The sequence below is a fragment of the Delphinapterus leucas genome, chromosome 2, assembly GCF_059928025.1.
Source record: "Delphinapterus leucas isolate spDelLeu-1000000601 "Yukka" chromosome 2, BTC_Dleu_Yukka2, whole genome shotgun sequence".
Classification (NCBI taxonomy): Eukaryota; Metazoa; Chordata; class Mammalia; order Artiodactyla; family Monodontidae; genus Delphinapterus; species Delphinapterus leucas.
The window spans coordinates 69362102-69369073 of record NC_143130.1 but is presented as its reverse complement, the minus strand read 5'-3'; the positions used below and the strand labels follow the sequence as shown (position 1 = coordinate 69369073).

At 40.1% G+C, this 6972-nt stretch overlaps 1 protein-coding gene across 1 annotated transcript in view; it reads left to right on the top strand.

The window, feature by feature from the left end:
- The first annotated feature begins 3122 nt into the window (after positions 1-3122).
- NOX5 (NADPH oxidase 5) overlaps positions 3123-6972 on the top strand; it is a 147415-nt gene continuing 143565 nt past the window's right edge. The window contains 1 exon segment of the mRNA XM_089907067.1: positions 3123-4348. The gene's annotated coding sequence lies outside the window, so the exon portion shown is untranslated.

The following is a 6972-nucleotide window of genomic DNA, read 5'->3' as shown; positions in this document are numbered from 1 at the left end:
GTGGATCAAAAAAGATCTTGCTGTGATTTATGTCAAAGAGTGTTCTTCCTATGTTTTCCTCTAAGAGTTTTATAGTGTGAAGTCTTACATTTAGGTCTCTAATCCATTTTGAGTTTATTTTTGTGTATGGTGTTAGGAAGTGTTCTAATTTCATTCTTTTATGTGTAGCTGTCCCATTTTCCCAGCACCACTTATTGAAGAGACTGTCTTTTCTCCATTGTATATCCTTGCCTCCTTTGTCATAGATCAGTTGACCATAAGTGCGTGGGTTTATCTCTGGGCTTTCTATCTTGTTCCATTGGTCTATATTTCTGTTTTTGTGCCACTACCATATTGTCTTGATGACTGTAGCTTTGTAGTATAGTCTGAAGTCAGGGAGTCTGATTCCTCCAGCTCTGTTCTCTTTTCTCAAGATTGTTTTGGCTATTCGGGGTCTTTTGTGTCTCCATACAAATTTTAAGACTTTTTGTTCTAGTTCTGTAAAAAATGCCATTGGTAATTTGATAGGGATTGCACTGAATCTGTAGATTGCTCTGAGTAGTGTAGTCATGTTCACAATATTGATTCTTCCAATCCAAGAACATGGTATATCTCTCCATCTGTTTGTATCATCTTTAATTTCTTTCACCAGTGTCTTATAGTTTTCTGCTTACAGGTCTTTTTTCTCCCTAGGTATTTTATTCTTTTTATTGCAATGGTAAATGGGAGTGTTTCCTTAATTTCTCTTTCAGATTTTTCATCATTAGTGTATAGGAATGCAAGAGATTCCTGTGCATTAATTTTGTATCCTGCAGCTTTACCAAATTCATTGATTAGCTTGTAGTTTTCTGGTGGCATCTTTAGGATTCTCTATGTATAGTATCATGTCATCTGCAAACAGTGACCATTTTACTTCTTCTTCTGCAATTTGTATTCCTTTTATTGAGTTTTCTTCTCTGATTGCCGTGGCTAGGACTTCCAAAACTATGTTGAATAATAGTGGCGAGAGTGGACATCCATGTCTTGTTCCTGGTCTTAGCGGAAATGCTTTCAGTTTTTCACCATTGAGAATGATGTTTGCTGTGGGTTGGTCGTACATGGCCTTTATTATGTTGAAGTAGGTTCCCTCTATGCCCACTTTCTGGAGAGCTTTTATCATGAATGGGTGTTGAATTTTGTCAAAAGCTTTTTCTGCATCTATTGAGATGATCATATGGTTTTTATTCTTCAATTTGTTAATATGGTATATCACATTGATTGATTTACATATATTGAAGAATCCTTGCATCCCTGGGATAAATCCCACTTGATCATGGTGTATGATCCTTTTAATGTTTTGTTGGATTCTGTTTGCTAGTATTTTGTTGTGGGCTTTTGTATCTATATTTACCAGTGATACTGGTCTGTAATTTTCTTTTTTTGTAGTATCTTTGTCTGGTTTTTGTATCAGGGTGATGGTGGCCTCACAGAATGAGTTTGGGGGTGTTCCTTCCTCTGCAATTTTTTGGAAGGGTTTGAAAAGGATGGGTGTTAGCTCTTCTCTAAATGTTTGATAGAATTCACCTGTGAAGCCATCTGGTCCAGGACTTTTGTTTGTTGGAAGATTTTTAATCACTGTTTCAATTTCATTTCTTGTGATTGGTCTGTTCATATTTTCTATTTCTTCCTGGTTCAGTCTTGTAAGTTTATACCTTTCTAAGAATTTGTCCATTTCTTCCAGGTTGTGCATTTTATTGACATAGAGTTGCTTGTAGTAGTCTCTTAGGATGTTTTTGCAACGTCTCTTGTAACTTATCCTTTTTCATTTGTAATCTCATTGAGTCCTCTCCCTCTTTTTCCTGATGAGTCTGGCTAAAGGTTTATCAATTTTGTTTATCTTCTCAAAGAACCAGCTTTTAGTTTTATTGATCTTTGCTATTGTTTTATCTGTTTCTGTTTCAGTTGTTTCTGCTCTGATCTTTATGATTTCTTTCCTTCTACTAATTTTGGGTTTTGTTTGTTCTTCTTTCTCTAATACCTTTAGGTGTAAGGTTAGAGTGTTTTTCTGAGGTTTTTCTTGTTTCTTGAGGTAGGATTGTATTGCTCTAAACTTCCCACTTCGAACTGCTTTTGCGCATCCCATAGGTTTTGGATCGTCGTGTTTTTGTTGTCATTTGTCTCTAGGTATGTTCTGATTTCTTTAGTGATCTGTTGGTTATTTAGTAACGTATTATTTAGCCTCCATGTGTTTGTGTGTTTTACATTTTTTTCTTTGTAATTGATTTCTAATCTCATAGCGTCGTGGTCAGAGAAGATGCTTGATATGATTTCAATTTTCTTAAATTTACTGAGGCTTGATTTGTGACCCAAGATATGATCTATCCTGGAGAATGTCCCATGTGCACTTGAGAAGAAAGTGTAATCTGCTGTTTTTGGATGGAACGTCCTATAAATATTAATTAAATCTATCTGGTCCATTGTGTCACTTAAAGCTTGTGTTTCCTTATTAATTTTCTGTTTGGATGACCTGTCCATTGATGTAAGTGAGGTGTTAAAAGTCCCCCACTATTATTGTGTTACTGTCGATTTCCTCTTTTATAGCTGTTAGCAGTTGCCTTATGTATTGAGGTGCTCCTATGTTGGGTGCATATAGTTTTATAATTGTTATATCTTCTTCTTGGATTGATCCCTTGATCATTATTTAGTGTCCTTCCTTGTCTCTTGTAACATTCTTTATTTTAAAGTCTATTTTATCTGATATGAGTATTGCTACTCCAGCTTTCTTTTGATTTCCATTGGCATGGAATATCTTTTTCCATCCCGTCACTTTCAGTCTGTATGTGTCCTTAGGTCTGAAGTGGGTCTCTTGTAGACACCATATATATGGGTCTTGTTTTTGTATCCATTCAGGGAGCCTGTGTCTTTTGGTTGGAGTGTTTAATCCATTCACGCTTAAGGTAATTATAGATATGTATGTTCCTATGACCATTTTCTTAATTGTTTTGGGTTTGTTTATGTAGGTCCTTTTCTTCTCTTGTGTTTCTCACTTAGAGAAATTCCTTTAGCATTTGTTGTAGAGCTGGTTTGGTGGTGCTGAATTCTCTTAGCTTTTGCTTGTCTGTACAGCTTTTGATTTCTCCATCGAATCTGAATGAGATCCTTGTCAGGTAGAGTAATCTTGGCTGTACGTTCTTCCCTTTCATCACTTTAAATATGTCATGCCACTCCCTTCTGGCTTGTAGAGTTTCTGCTGAGAAATCAGCTGTTAACCTTACGGGAGTTCCCTTGTATGTTATTTGTCGTTTTTCCCTTGTGACTTGCAATAATTTTCTTTGTCATTAATTTTTATCAGTTTGATTACTATGTGTCTCAGTGTATTTCTCCTTGGGTTTATCCTTCTTGGGACTCTCTGCACTTCCTGGACTTGGGTGGCTATTTCTTTTCTCATGTTAGGGAATTTTTCAACTATAATCTCTTCAAATATTTTCTTGGGTCTTTTCTCTCTCTCTTCTCCTTCTGGGACCCCTATAATGTGAATGTTGTTTCATTTAATGTTGTACCAGAGATCTCTTAGGGTGGCTTCATTTCTTTTCATTCTTTTTTCTTTTTTCTGTTCTGTGGCAGTGAATTCCACCATTCTGTCTTCCAGGTCACTTATCCGTTTTTTCTGCCTCAGTTATTCTGCTGTTGATTCCCTCTAGTGTATTTTTCATTTCAGTTATTGTATTGTTCATCTCTGTTTGTTTGTTCTTTAATTCTTCTAGGTGTTTGTTCTTTAATTCTTCTAGGTCTTTGTTAAACATTTCTTGCATCTTCTTGATCTTTGCCTCCATTCTTTTTCCAAGGTCCTGTATCATTTTCACTATCATTATTCTGAATTCTTTTTCTTGAAGGTTGCCTGTCTCCACTTCATTTAGTTGTTTTTCTGGGGTTTTATTTTGTTCCTTCATATGGTATATAGCCCTCTGCCTTTTCATCTGTTTATCTTTCCGTGAATGTGGTTTTAATCCACAGGCTGCAGGATTCTAGTTCTTCTTGCTTATGCTGTCTGCCCTGTGGTGGATGAGGCTATCTAAGAGACTTGTGCAAGTTTCCTGGTGGGAGGGACTGGTGGTGGGTAGAGCTGGGTGTTGCTCTGGTGGGCAGAGCTCAGTCAAACTTTAATCTGCTTGTCTGCTGATGGGTGGGGCTGAGTTCCCTCCCTGTTGCTTGTTTGGCCTGAGGAAACCCAACACTGGAGACTACCGGGCTCTTTGGTGGGGCTAATGGCAGACTCTGGGAGGGCTCCCGCCAAGGAGTACTTCCCAGAACTTCTGCTGCCAGTGTCCTTGTCCTCGCAGTGAGACAGAACCACCCCCTGCCTCTGCAGGAAACCCTCCAACACTAGCAGGTAGGTCTGGTTCAGTCTCCTCTGGGATCACTGCTCCTTCCCCTGGGTCCCGATGCACACACTACTTTGTGTGTGCCCTCCAAGAGTCGAGTCTCTGTTTCCCCCAGTCCTGTCGAAGTCCTGTAATCAAATCCTTCATATCCAGCCTTCAAATTCGATTCTCTAGGAATTCCTCCTCCCGTTGCCAGACCCCCAGGTTGGGAAGCCTGACGTGGGGCTCAGAACCTTCACTCCAGTGGGTGGATTTCTGTGGTATAGGTGTTCTCCAGTTTGTGAGTCACCCACCCAGTGGTTATGGGATTTTATTTTATTGTGATTGTACCCCTTCTACTGTGTCATTGTGGCTTCTCCTTTGTCTTTGCATGTGGGGTATCTTTTTTGGTGAATTCCAGTGTTTTCCTGTCAATGATTGTTTAGCAGTTAGCTGTGATTCTGGTGCTCTCCCAAGAGGGAGTGAGTGCACGTCCTTTTACTCCGCCATCTTGGTCCAGTCTCTCTCGTATGGGATTTAATAATGGTAAATAAGATTTTTCTCTAATTCCACAGATGGTATGCTTGCAAGAGCATGTCAGGCAGGGAAGAGAAACCAATACTCTCAAATAGTAATTTATCCCATTTCGGACAAACTGATGAGCCCAATATAGCACAGTTGCTAATGGGTAGTTGACTATTAATGGGTCCTCCTGGGAAATGGTGTTTAGCCTTGGTTTCTGCTGTTAGCTGATCCAATCTAGATTCATAATTCCATTTGGTGGATGTAGCCACCTTAGTATTAAGTGACTCCTCTGCAATGGATGCCCTCTAGTGAACCTTCACATGGGACACAAATATCCCCACACTCTTATTTACGATGTCCATCCTCATTCCTCTTACACAAACATTCTTGTCACCAATCTTACACTCTTATTCTTTCCAAGTCCCTAACTGGCTGTTAGCCACTGTCTACACTCAGTGTAGATCCATTTCTCAGGTTATTCTTCCCCCGTAGTGAAGAGTCATTGCTCCAAGCTCTGCCTACTGGCTGGAATTTCCTTCACCACTATCCTTGAGGGTCATGCCTAATTAGACTGTAATATGGCAGCATCCACTTCTGGCTAGAGCACCTGTAAACCAGGCTCGAGTTCTTTCTTTCTCTATCAACTACACAAAGAAAGGTCCTCATAAGGGCAGAGGTGTGAAGTGAAGGAGCACCAGCACTACAGCAGAAGGTGGTAGATGTAACTTGCTTATGCCATACAGATCTACTTGAACCTGATCTCCTAGATACCACTTCCATTTGAAAAGCAATTGTTTCTGTACACACCAACGCTTATGGCTTAGTGAATCAGAGAGCACTCAATTCATGACAGGAAGCTCAAGCAACATAGTCACTCAGAGGCAATGATATAGTGGATCCTATGGCACCCTGCCCATAGGTCCCAATCCAGGACTGAGACACTCATTACCCTGCTGTAATGACACTATGATGAGAACATGATCACAGTTGATCCCCTTCTGGAAATTTCCCAGAGCCCATGGAAGCAGCCTTGTTCAAAGTTATGCTCCCCTCCCTGGGGCAAAGACCACATCCAGTACCTGGGTGATGTGGCAATACCTGGCTCCCTTTCCTCTTCAAGGCAAGACAACTTTATAGAAACATCGCAACTTCAGAACTCCCTGTGTGATCAACTGAGGCCTCTGTTGCAACTGCATCACAGTTCAACTCCTCCCCTTGCCCAGTCCTGACTCTTTCACTCTCTTACAGTTGTTGCACCCAAGTGCAGCCCCCAGTATGTCTCCTGTACACCAGTCTCCATCTCAGACTTGGCTCTGTGGGGAACCAACACACAGTCAAGTATTTAGACTCTATGAAGTCCTTGAGGCATGCCAGGGTCTTCTTCTCAAAGGAAGAATAGTTATCAGCTGAGAAAAGCACAGCTTTGCTTCAAAACTCTATGGGACTATGCTGTGATTCTCTTACTGAGACTTCCTATTCCAAAAAACTGAGTACCATTGAATCTGTTGGGTCATAAGCCTGAGTGACAGCCTGTACCCACTAAAGAGTCTGCTCTTACTCTGAGCCCCTCTTGAAACTCACAGTCTTGCAGGTTACTTGGTAGGTACAGAATATATATCCACTGAAATCTAAAGAAGCTCAGAAATGGTACAGATAGTTCAGGAAAATACATTAATTTTATAGACACTTACTGATGTTTACTCTGTCAGACAGTCACTCCGGAAGATGCAGGAAAGAAATGAAAAGTGGCTTCACACTTAGAAGAATTTCATCTAGTTAGCTGCAGAGCAATAAAAGTCATGATGATGGCTCTTTGTGGGCGGTGCCATACTACATTTATGTATGAAGTGTCACAAGCATGCAAGAAGAAAGTAATCATTCCTGCCCTGGCGGGCTGAATAGGAGGAGTAGGTGATATTTGGTCATATTAAACTGTGAGCTGATCGGCTTAATGAACAACAAAATACGTTTTTGAGGCCAAATATGAAAGGTGTAAAGATATTTAATGACCCTGAGATTTAAGCTGTTCCTAAGTATGTAATTCACCTATCAGATAAATTTGCTTTCTGGGTTTGGAGCCTAAAAAATGCAACAGAATGAATTTCTGTTTCAACTTTGTGAAGGGGGA